Here is a 13,147-nt window from a genome sequence, read left to right as displayed (position 1 = left end):
CATTAAAAAGATGGTAAGATAGAAACCCTAATAGAAAGCATAAGTAAAAATACATTGTGGTGTTTTACTCCTTTTATGAGAACTGTACCATGTATAATTTTTGCTGCCCCAAAGGCTCTCAGTTCTCTTAGTTTAACTGCATAGGAAGGCTTTGTTATAGTTAGTAGAATGACAGAATGGTCAGTGCATGGGAGAGGCTGTGAGGTAAAAAGGATCCTTTATACTGGATAAAATAGAAGTTTTACTCAAACAGAAATAGTATTTATGCATAAGGTTTCAGGGCGGTTCCAAGGAGTAAAGATTTCATTAAGACGACTAGCGTCCTAGTTGCAAAGTAAGTACAGGTTTCCTTCATATTTTTCTAAACAGACTTAATCACAAAGATTTATTTCCCTTAGGTGCCACTTAGGCTAATACCATACATGTCAAATTGTTTCTGTCTTATTTTAGCTCTATATGCCCCTGGTCCCGTACTCACTGGGGCCAGCATTTCTGGGCCTGCAGGGCAAGGGACACAGCAGGGTCAGCGTTCCTGGGCTGGCCCGACTCTACCACGTGTGCTGGCTACAAGCCACATGGCACAGCTTAAATCAGCGCAACCAACCAATTAGGTCGGTTGGCCGATTTGAAGGAGGGTGGGGGCCATTGCCCGACCTGAGAGGAGAGGTTCTCCTTCAGGTCCTCCCTTCCTCTACATAGGGAAGGGCCGGTCCCATCCCCCGGCAGCCGGCTCTGAACAGTGATTCAGAGCCTGGCACGCTGATCACTGCTTCGGAGTTCCGCCGGCCTGCTGCTTGCACTTCACACACAGCTTTTGCTGCGACGTCCGAGGCACATTTTGTGCTTTGAGGGGAGGGCAAGCAGCACATTGGGAATAAGGGGCAGGAGAATCCCCCTCCCCCACCATTGGTGGCACGAGGCAGCGGCTGCCAAGAGCAAGGTTTCCCCACTCCCATTCCCACCACTTTTGCCCTAGGTAGGCTGTGTCTCCTCCCCATTAATCCCGTTGCGGAGCAGAATTCCACTGCTTCAGGCAGTAGGTGGCCACTATTTCCGCAAGAAAGGCAGGGAAGGGGCGAGGGGAGAAAGGGAGGTCTAAGCAGGGGATCAGGGCTTCTGCAAAAGGGAAGGCCGTGGAGCAATCCTCAGCTCGGGGCAAGGCTGCTCAGAGGCCACCTGCCAGGGCGTCTGGAAGTGCTCTTCCAATGTGGAGTTTGGGGAAGACAGCCAATAGGCTCATTTCTGGGGCCTTGCAGAGGACCCACATAGAGGGCGCCCTAGCTAGGGCTGTATCCAGAAGGGAAAGAGGGAGCCCTTCCACTGGGACAAGTTCAGAACAGGGCGAGAGCTCTGCTAGGCCATCAGGGGCATTGGAGCAGAGAGAAAAGGGGCCTGTCTTGCAGGGCTTGTTGAGGGCTATCCAGTGGCTGTCTGAACGGGTTGACCAGTTGGGGACCCATGAAGTGGCAGCTGAGGAGGGCTCTTCAGCCTACAAGAGTGGGGAGTCTCCTGACAGAAGGCCTCGCAAGAGGGCAGGGTGCAAGGTTCCTTCCCGGCATGGGTGGTGGCCCCGGTCACCATCCAGCCCTGATTTGTCCAGCCTGGAGGCCAAGGAACATCCTGCTGTGAAGAAAAGGAGGAAGGCACAGAGGACAAGATGGGCCTCGGGGCGTAAGGATGACTATGATACTATAGGAACCTCAAGTGAGTCATCCTCGGAAGATGAGGAGAAGGGTTCCGATGGGGATTATTGGGGGGGCGTGGCTCATGTGCCACCAATACTGGCGTGGGCTGCATGGCGGTGCTCTAGAAAGGGTGCTGGTGCTTCTAGTCCGGGTTCTGTTTGGATGGTGGATGCTCCAGATGAGGATAGGCACCCCACGGGCCATAGCGGGGATGATGAGCACGCCCCAGGGGTGCACGTGTCATGTAGGATGCGCAGGCGAATACTGGACAGGTATTATGTAGACGTGTTCTCACTTATATGTCCAGAGGCAGAGGATGGGCTTTCTCGCCCTCCTTCCAGTAGGTGGAAAGAGAAGGACAAGAAGGTGGAGGTAGACAGGACCTTCGCCAACTGGATGGAGGGTTTTACTGTATTTATGGGGGTGGTACAACTGGCTTATCCAGATTGTGGGTGGCACTTTTCTAATCACTTGTCTAATGTGCTCCAAGCTAGGTCCCTGGCTGGTGAGATGGCAGCGATAGATTATGATGAGGTCTTTCGCAGGCGGGCCTCACCTTGTTGGCTGTTCTTTTGAGTAGGTTCCTCTCTTGCATTTAGCGTATGACCAGGGACCTGACATTTTTGGAGCTTTTCCCTATTCTAGTTGTAGTCATTATCTGGGTAGCGCAGTTTAAGTACAAGAAGGTGGTTTTCTGGTGCGACAACATGGCCGTGGTCAAGGTTCTGAATAGGCAATCTTCTCGCTCTGAGCGGGTCATGCATCTGGTTCACAGGTTTGTCCTGGTGTGCCTGGAAAATAACATCTCTTTCTCTGTAAAACATGTAGTAGGCACTGATAACCGCATCACCGACGCATTATCTTGCTTCCAGACAGAGCAATTCTTTGCCTTGGCACCAGAAGCCCGGCGGGACCCGGACCCATTCCGGGACAACCTCTGGAATCATGGGAATGCTCCATAGTGCAGGGAGTATTATCTTCAGTTGCACCATCTTCTTTAAGGGCATACTGCAGGGCCTTGTCTAATTTTCTGCGAACTTTGCAGCAATGGGGTGGGTCTGGTAGTCTTCCTGCCTCGGGAGGATTGGTTCTCCATTATTTGGCTCACATGAGGGAAAGGGGTTTTGCACCCAGAACCATGAGGCGGCCATTTCCTTTTTTAGTAAGGTGTGGGGCTTCCCTGACCCTTATGACCTGTTTGCAACAAGTAGAACCATAGAGGGATGGAGATGGCTGGCCCCTCCTTCGCCAGATTTTCAACGTTTGATCTCACATTCCATTCTTGTAGGCCTCCTCAGTCGATTGCCTTCTGTTTGTCACTCAGCCTTTGAGGCTAGACTCTTTGAGGCCATGTTTACTCTGGCTTTTTTCGGGGTGTTCCAGGTCGGATAACTGGTCGCTGACAACATGACACTGATTAGGCTTGTTTAGCCTTATAAGGAATCATGAGGTGTGGCTATGGCGTGAGAAAGTTCAGCCGCTGTGCTCCGGGTTCATGCTTTGAATTTTTTGCCTTGATTGAAGGTATGTTTCTGTTGTTTTTTAATGTACATCATTATAATGTACAATACATTATATTGTATTGCTTTTACATTGCAATAGAGTCATGTGGGTTTATGTTATAGTGGAATACACGCTCCTGATGAAGTAAGGCAGAAGACCCCTGGCCAATCAGGCTGGGCCCCGCAATTAGATTTTTTCTTGTCTTTAAATTTCTGCAACCTGTACTCATATTGTTTATTGAATGTCCCACCTGTTGATCTTCTTGACTTAGACTGTGTAATCTGCCTTGAGTCTCAGTGAAATAAATAAACACAGGTTTCTCTCAAACTACAGCACTTGGGTACAGCTACCATCTAGTCATAATACACTTCACCCATCCATCCATCCAACCCTTTTTCTTCCTTAGAGACATGCATTTTAAACCATAGCAAACATTTTTAAACCATACCAATCATACATTTTAAACCCCATATTAATTAGCAAAAATAAAACAAAAATATTTACCTGGGAAAAAATGACAGCTATGTTCTGGCCTGATGCCTAAAAGAAAGTAAAGCAGGCTCCAGGTGAGCCTCAAGAAGCAGAAAGATCCAGAGGTAAGGTGAACCACAGAAATGCCTTGACTCTAACTACCCACTCACTCCTAAAGGCAAGGGTATAAAAAACAGGCTTTACTGGTGGGCTGGATACTGTCGCAGAAGATCCTCTTCCAGCAGCCTCTCCTCCATAGCCTAGTTGCCTGGTGATGACTGAGCCAAGCCCAGTTGCAAGGTAGAGAATCTGCAATGACTTGCTGGGGGCATTTCACTTTTCCCAGTGACCTCTTCTTGACACTATTTCCTCTTTCTCTTCTCCTTGCTCACTTTTCTCTATGTCCTTCTCTCCTTCAAACCCAGTAAACAACTTACCTTTTATCTGCCCCCATCTTCACATATCTTTTATACTAATAGCAAAGTGGCCCTGCTCTGTGAATACTTGGAACCATGAAAGGACAATACAGATCTTCCTACACACCTGAAAAATGCCCCACATTTTCAGAAAAATCTGAAATCTAAAAACAAAAAACAAACAAACAAAAACATTTGGGTAACCCCCCCCCCCCAATGATCAAAGATGCTCCTATAGCTTTAACTGGATGCCCTCAGTGGCTGTTGCTGGGCAACCAAGTGGTGTGGCAGAGAGTGTCATCAAGTCACAGCTGACTTATGATGACCTCTGCTAGGGTTTGCATGCAAGAGACTAATAGAGGTGGTTTGCCATTGCCTGCCTCTGCAACCCTGCTATTCGTTGGAGGTCTCCTATCCAATTACTAACCAAGGCCAACCCTGCTTAGCTTCCAAGAGCTGATGAGATCAGGCTCACCTGGGCTATTCAGGTTGGAGCAGGCAACTGAGTAACAGGTCAGAATTTTAGGCTTGATTTCTGTCAGGAAAAGGCAGAGGAAAAGGATAGTGTTCTTTTGGCCTTTGAGGGAGAATTCATTCAGACTAGGACCAGAAACAACCAACTTGATGCCACATGACTTGCATCACTCACCCAGGTCTGGATGCTTGCTACTGTTCAACAGTAACAACAGCACCCAGCTAACTGGGCAACTTTGATCCAGTCAGATACTCTCAGCTTTACCTCCCTCTCAGGATTGTTGTGAAGATAATATTCAGGCAAGGAGAATGATATAAATTGCTTTGGATTCCTACTTTGGATTCCTGCTATGGTGAAAGGCAGTAACTGAAGCACGTTAGTTAATACAAATGAAGATGAGGAACATATAAAGAGTAAGTTGTTTAATGGGTTTGAAGGAGAGAAGGACATAGGGAAAGGTGAGTATATGGGGGCTGCCAGGAGGAGGGAAAGAGGAAATAGTGTGGGGGAGGGAATATAGGGAAAAATGAAGTACCCCCACAAGTCTGTGCAGGTTGCCCACCATGCTACCTGGCCTAGCTCAGCCAGCACCATGCAACTGGGCCATGGGGGAGAGGCTGCCTGGGGTGGAAGGGGGAAAGGTGAAAACAGGGTGGGTAGGAAGGAGAAAAAGAAGCAGGAAAAGGGGAGAGGCTGAGGGGGCAGGGAAGGAAAAGAGTACATGGTGTGGGAGGGGAACATGAGGATATGTGGGTCCCCCACTTGTATTTCTTAATTTACTTCATTTATATACTGCCTTTCTCCACAATGTGGAACTCAAAGCAGCTTTCACCATTCTCCATGTCTCCAAATTATCCTCACAATAAGCTTGAGAGGGAGGTTAGGCTAAGAGTGTGTGGCTGGATCAAAGTCACCCAGTGAGGCTCCACAGCAGACTAGTGGTTCAAACTTGGGTCTCCCACATCCGGTTCTGAAGCTCTAACCCCTACACTACACTGGATTTTGTGTGGAGTGTGTGTGTTACTGTTGAATAACAGCAAGCAGCCAGGCCTGGGTGAGTCATGAAAGCCATGTGGTATCAAGTCGTACAGTGATGGCTGATGGGGCTGGCCCAAAGAAGTTCTCCCTCAAAGGTCAAAACAGCCTTGGAAAGAGTCTTGCCCCTTCCCCTTGCCTTTTACTGAGAGAAACCATGTATCGAATATTGACTGAACTGTTATGGTTGCTAGCAACATCCACTGAGGATATATGGTTAAAGCTACAGGCACATCTTTTAGCCTTTTGGGTTTTTTTTAAAACCACCGATGTATTTTTTTTTTTTTTTTAGATTTCAGATTTTTCTGCAAACCTGGGGCATTTTTCAGGTACATAGGAAGATCTGCCTTGTCCATTCATTGCTCCAATCTCTGGATTTAAGTATGTTCAGAGGCCGCTTGGCTAGTAATATATATGATACAACAGGAGCTTGCTTGTATTCCTATGGGGCAATCTGTTTTGAGTAGTCATAATCATATTATTGTGTGTCAATCACTCCCTGCATCCTATGGTCTCTAAAGGTGGTCTTTTGTCTTTTATTTTCAATATTTCAAAGAGTAAGAACTTGACATAAAATCAGTCCTGTATCTCCAAAATCTACCCTTATTAATGAAAGGTTTGCAATGCCCATTATGGTAGAGGCAGCAGATGCATTTTATAGCTTACAGAGATAATAATAAATCATCTTAAGGTCCAGGTTTATTAGAAATGACTGAAATACATTACAGGGCAGCAATAACTTGAATGGTTGGTTTACCAACCAGTGGGGTGGAATTAAAAATGCATTAAAATTTATACAAAGGGAAGCAAATAGCAGAGAGTTAAGATTGGTTTTGACATAGTTAAATGAAGCATTATTGTGTGTTGTGTGGCTAATAAAATGAAACAGGAGAAACATTCCATTTTGGATGCTGAGAAGTGAAAAAATTCATTCCTAATTAAATGTACTGCTTGTTCCCCTCTTTCCATGTCAGTAGTACATTTCAAAGAATAAAGTGCAGTGGGAGGTACTTCTCATTGCTTTTGTGACACATCGGAAACTCCCTTGAATTTTGCCAACTGCGTTTTGTTCAGCCTATGTCTACTTGGCCCCATTCTCTGTTTTTTTGATCTACATAAGTTCAGAATTAGATATATGGTACTACTGGGTACCATATGCGCAAGAACCTTTTGCATCTGCAGAGGAATTGCATACGTTAATTAATCCTATACACATATACTTTAGAATCCTGCCTCAATGAATTTAGTGGGATGTGTTCTGGAACGAAAATGGATAGTATTGGGATGCACATTACTTAAGCAAGAGAACCAAATGACATATAACAGCAGCAACAGCAACAACAATAATATGGTTGTTGGGGGTTTTCCGGGCTGTATTGCCGTGGTCTTGGCATTGTAGTTCCTGACGTTTCGCCAGCAGCTGTGGCTGGCATCTTCAGAGGTGTAGCACCAAAAGACAGAGATCTCTCAGTGTCACAGTGTGGAAAAGATGTAGGTCATTTGTATCTACTCAGGAGGGGTGGGGTTGAGCTGAGTCATTCTGTAAGAGTTTCCCAGGGTGTGGAATGCTAATGGCGGGAGGCTTCACTGTATCCTGAGGAGGTTCTTTTGCATATGGATTGGTGCTTGATGTGCTAATCTTCTCTGCAGGGCTATTGTCGGGTGTGGAGTGTTTAGTTGGCCTGGTGTTTTTCAGAACTGGAGCCCATGCTCTGTTCATTCTTAAGGTTTCTTCTTTCCTGTTGAAGTTTTGCTTATGCTTGTGAATTTCAATGGCTTCCCTGTGCAGTCTGACAAAGTAGTTGGAAGTGTTGTCCAGTATTTTGGTGTCCTGGAATAAGATACTGTGCCCTGTTTGAGTTAGGCTATGTTCAGCCACTGCTGATTTTTCAGGCTGTCCAAGTCTGCAGTGTCTTTCATGTTCTTTTATTCTTGTCTGGATGCTACGCTTTGTGGTCCCGATGTAAACTTGTCCACAGCTGCAGGGTATACGGTATACTCCTGCAGAGGTGAGGGGGTCTCTGTGGACAAGTTTACATCGGGACCACAAAGCATAGCATCCAGACAAGAATAAAAGAACATGAAAGACACTGCAGACTTGGACAGCCTGAAAAATCAGCAGTGGCTGAACATAGCCTAACTCAAACAGGGCACAGTATCTTATTCCAGGACACCAAAATACTGGACAACACTTCCAACTACTTTGTCAGACTGCACAGGGAAGCCATTGAAATTCACAAGCATAAGCAAAACTTCAACAGGAAAGAAGAAACCTTAAGAATGAACAGAGCATGGGCTCCAGTTCTGAAAAACACCAGGCCAACAAAACACTCCACACCCGACAATAGCCCTGCAGAGAAGATTAGCACATCAAGCACCAATCCATATGCAAAAGAACCTCCTCAGGATACAGTGAAGCCTCCCGCCATTAGCATTCCACACCCTGGGAAACTCTTACAGAATGACTCAGCTCAACCCCACCCCTCCTGAGTAGATACAAATGACGTACATCTTTTCCACACTGTGACACTGAGAGATCTCTGTCTTTTGGTGCTACACCTCTGAAGATGCCAGCCACAGCTGCTGGCGAAACGTCAGGAACTACAATGCCAAGACCACGGCAATACAGCCCGGAAAACCCCCAACAACCATCGTTCTCCAGCCATGAAAGCCTTCGACAATACAACAACAATAATATGTTGAAACAAGTAATCCACTTCTTCCACTAAGCAAGAAATCTTCTTCCAATGGAGAAAACCCTCCTTTGATGGAACAATGTTTCTCGCTTAACACAATAATTAGCTAGTAAAAAGATGGTGGGAGTAGAGCACAGGGCAAACCTATGTAGAACTGCACCCTTCTAAATGCATTGAAGTCAAAGGGCTTTGAAGGATGTAACTGCTTAGGGTTGTACTGCAAAAGTTTCTTTCCAATTTTAACTTCCTGTTTATATGTATTTAAGTCGCATAGAAATGAAATAAATATTTAAATATTAACAAAAAAGTATCAAAACTCATAAAATTAGATGGAAACAAAATTCACAAGTGTCATAAGTGAGAATTAAACAAACAATAGTGGAATTAGCCTATAGTGTGGGATAAGAATGCGGGACTCACCTAGTTGGACAGTAAATACAAGTGGAAATATTTGTCTCTCTGTGTCAGGCAGCCCAATTTGAAATGGCTTCCTAACTCTTAGCTACTTTTAGTATGTTCACAACTTACGTTTCCACTTCATTGTGGTGTGTGTCTAGATAATAGCCTAGATTGAGCAAAAACTCTATCCCAATAAAGTATTAAGCAGCCTTTCCAACAAGAAAAGCATGATTCTATGCCTATAAACAAACTGTCCTTAGTCAGAAAAAAGGAAACAAAACTAGATGGTATGGTAAATAAAATCATTTTCCTGTTCCTAATGAGTCACATTTGTTTAAAACTATCAAGCAATGAAAATCAAAAACAGGTAAAATAGAGTCTGGATGGCCTTCAGTTCAGACACACTTGCAGTCCTTATTAGTATCCTCAGATCAAACCATCCTGTAAAATGCGCAGGCTTGAGTTTTTGTAAGATTATACTTACTGAGTTTCTGAGTGTGTGTGATTGAAATAGTTTGCCAACAATGTAGGTATATCTTGAGCAGAGTGCCAAGCCTCCTCAACCAGATTTTATTAGGCAACCACTGTGGGTTTCTTTACATGTGTGCTATACACAAGTTTGACTGGGGAAAACCTCAACTCAACTCACTTTTAACATGTGATCCAAAGCTTACTTTTAAAACAGCGGTGGGGGAAGGGGGAATTGGCTCCCATGTACATGCTGAGGTAAGAGGATCATCTTTATTCCCTTATTTCCATCCATGTGATTTAACTAGCAGGGAAGGGCCCTGGGATGACAACATGCATGCCTGAAAGCTGTGTGTGTTTAAGTGCTGTTATGCAGCCACCAGAGCTGGTACCAGCATACCCTGAGGTGGGGCAGCTGTCAAGGCATAGGGCTTCTTGCACACCCCACTGCCACTGAATCCCTCCTATGTATCTGCCTTGTCACATGTCAGTGCTCCCTCCCTCTTGTTCACATATGAGCACACTGCAACCCATGTTCTTGGCTGCAAGCAATGTCCAGTGCTAATGGGGATGGTTGTACAGATGGTTATGGTGTTTGGCAGCTACCATGATACCACTCCTAGTTGCACATTGTCTGGTGCCATTGGGGAAGGGAACTGTAGGCAGCTGTGAGCACAAACAGTGGGAAGGCTTGAGTAGTAGAGGAATGCTACACAGACAGGTATGGGGCATACAGTTGGATATGCAGGAAGAATGCTTTAAGTTGAAGGCTGCTGGTGGGCAGAGATGGGGGCTCTGGGCACTTTCTTCCTGGAACCAACCCTGTTATCTCCCCCCAGTGAACTCCAATAGATGGCTCAGCAATCAGTTGATAAATGAGTGACGTATTTGTACAAGAGAATCAGAACTCACGGAAGTATCACTAATAAGAACCCATGGCAGGCTGAAGGAGCTGGATTTTGGGCAGAGAGGGGTTAAAGAGAAAAATCTGCTATTCTAGCTGTACTCGTCTAATCCTGTCTCAGAGTCTGGCTTTGAGCATAAGCAGACTAAAACAGGAAATGATTTGAAATATGATTTGAGCCTCCCAGAAGTGAGACTGGAGAGTTCTTGTCTCAGGAGACTATCTTGATTCAGAGCCTGGTTGTGTGAGAAGCAGGCTAACTTCAGTCAATACTTTAAAGCACACACTGTGTTTTCTCTAGAGTTGTCAGGTCCCTCTGTCCTCCCAGTGGGAGGTGGGGGACCCGGCACTTACCTTTCCCCCTTCTTCCTCCTGGTCCATGCAATGATGTCGCTTCCAGGAAGTGATGTCATTATGTGGGCTATAGCCACCCCAGAAGTGCTACCACACTTGGCAGCAACCTAATCCTGCCCAATTCAGGCCCAATTGTCTCTATCTGGGCCCAAAACAGCCTGAATCGTGCCTCCGCAGAGTGCAGAAGTGCTCCGTGCTCCGCCCCGGCCCAATTTGGGCTGGATCAGGCCCATGGGAGCTTGCAGTGCCACCTGGGAGCATGCCCCCGAGAGGTGCTTTTCTCCCCCTCTGACCACATAAGTGAGGGCAGGGGGTGGAGGGTGGGAGCAGGGAATCCCCTGCTCCCAGTGGGGGACTGGCAACCCTAGTTTTTCTCAGAGCCTAGTTTCTGGAGAAAGCTGCTAAAGAATAGGGATTTCCAGAAGACGCTCACATTATACTGTGAGACTCCTAAGGGTGGGGCAAAGCCAACCCAAGAATAAAAGCTTGGTTGATAAGTATTATCTATACCCAGGAACTGGCAACTGAAACGTTATAACTATATGAGCCAAGGAAACATTGTGTGTTACACTTTTTTTCACTGAATTACTTTATTTCATCAAAGAAAGTTGATACAAGTTATTTTTTTCCTATTTTCCTTAAGCCTCATCTGAAACAGCTACATTTAGAAGTCAAACTGGATTTCGATCTGTAAAGTGGAGATTAGAGTACAGCCCACACTAGCCAAACAACACATCACACTACCTTTTCTTCAACAGCATTTAAAAACTTGACCTTCACAGGTATAAAATGATTTATACCTATAAATTTCTTAAAATTTTGCAAACATATTTTGGAAGAAACAAACAACAAAATTCCTCATCAATATCATCAAAGATGTTGAAGACCAAAATTAATGACAACAAAAATAACAACATATTGTTATTAATATAACCAAAAATACAGGGGACCTGTTGCTGAATTTGACCAAGAAGATCATAGAAGATGATGCACACAGAAACAGGGCTAGCCTGGCCCCACAGATAGACATGCCAAGAAGGGGTCCTGAAGGCCTAGAATAGAACAACCTTGGAGAGGGGCATGAAACAAAGGAGTAACACAACTCTATAACCTTGTGTAGATTAGAAGAGCAGTTTAACCTGTATCAGTAGATACTGTGTGTTGAGGCCAAGGTGCAGAGAGCATCTGGTAATAGCAGAATATCCAATTTCACAGAAGTGAAGATAGGATTCAAGGGTGGGTATATTGGTTGAAGTGCAAAATGATAATCATACTTCTGAACTATACCTATGTATTGCTACATGTTGAAAATCAGGAATCTGTGACGCAAACACATTATGCTGACTTGGAAATGTGGTGTGTGTTTTTCAGCCCATTTCTATAACCAAGACATAAAAACTAGGAAAGAATCTATCACCAAATGAAGTTACATTCATCCATTGTGATAAGACATTTGAGAACACTGGAGTTTTAAACTGTGTTAACAAGCATGAAGTCATTATGCAAACAATTTGCCCTCCATAGTAATTCCAACATATTTCATTATCTTACTCAGGCTGCCAAAGCAGCCATCCTTAGAACAAAACAACAACATTTGCATACTCAGTATTAATATCACTTGAGTGACTCACTTTCTGAGGCTTTCCCAGGCAGAGAAGTAAGCAGAGAGCAGAGGAAAAAATTCCTTTGCGCAAGGCATGTAATCTTATTTCTCAGGACATGTCCTTTGTGCAAGGCATGTAATCTTATTTCTCAGGACATGTTCTCTTTCAATGCCTCCAGTCGTAAACACTTACTTATTGGCACCATGGTGACATCCAGTTTGACTGTGTTGAAGATCTAAAGTATCACAGTGACAGTGTGTGGAAATGTCATTTGCAAATGTTGCAGAAAAGGTGTTAAATGAATCCTATGTCACCATCCTTTCCAGATTATCATATAATACCAGAAATGTGAGATGCACACGTATCCTAATAAAAACAGTCAAGTTGATACAGAATACAACGAGTGTTCAATAGGAATTAGCTTAAATGACTGGTAGGAGTCTTGTAAGATGCCAGACAAAATGCATCAGCCACATTATTCACTCTTGATACTATTTCCCAGGAGAGAGCTGCTCTTCAGCTCTGTAGTGCTTCAACACCATCACTAAATCTGGCAACAAAATATTATTGCAGCTACAAGTTTTGCATGGAGCATAAGGCGGTAAACTAATGTCAGTCTTTAGGACCAACTGTCCTACTGTTTTTGTCTTCTGGCAAAATGCCACACACAATGTATCAAAAAACTGTTTACTGGTATACAAATTTGCCTCTGTTCAGCACCCCAAAAACAGATTTCAAATTCCTTCTTTGTATAAATATTGTGCTAAACTGTCCTGAGTGTTGTAATATTGTAGAGGACTTTCTTACCAGTCTTTGGAATAGGCAGCAATAAATACAACCCGAGAAATTACTGCATATATATATGCAGTATATAACTATCTCATTCTTTAAGGTTCAACAATTCTCAGGTGCATTATTGCAAAGTTATCTGGTTATCTGGTACATCAGGTTTCCTACCTTGCTTACATATCCCTCACCTAGGTCATTGGCTGTTTCCTTTATTGGGTAAGACCGTTTACATAATCAAGGGGAGGAGCCCACATTTATTCAAAGCTACTTTACTCTCAGCCACTGCCACAATTTCTCCATCTGCTGTTCACCACATAATTTAACCTTCCCCCAACCATTACCGTTTCA

This window comes from Eublepharis macularius, chromosome 2, assembly GCF_028583425.1.
Source record: "Eublepharis macularius isolate TG4126 chromosome 2, MPM_Emac_v1.0, whole genome shotgun sequence".
Classification (NCBI taxonomy): Eukaryota; Metazoa; Chordata; class Lepidosauria; order Squamata; family Eublepharidae; genus Eublepharis; species Eublepharis macularius.
The sequence above is the reverse complement of the archived record's forward strand: the minus strand, read 5'-3'. Positions refer to the sequence as shown.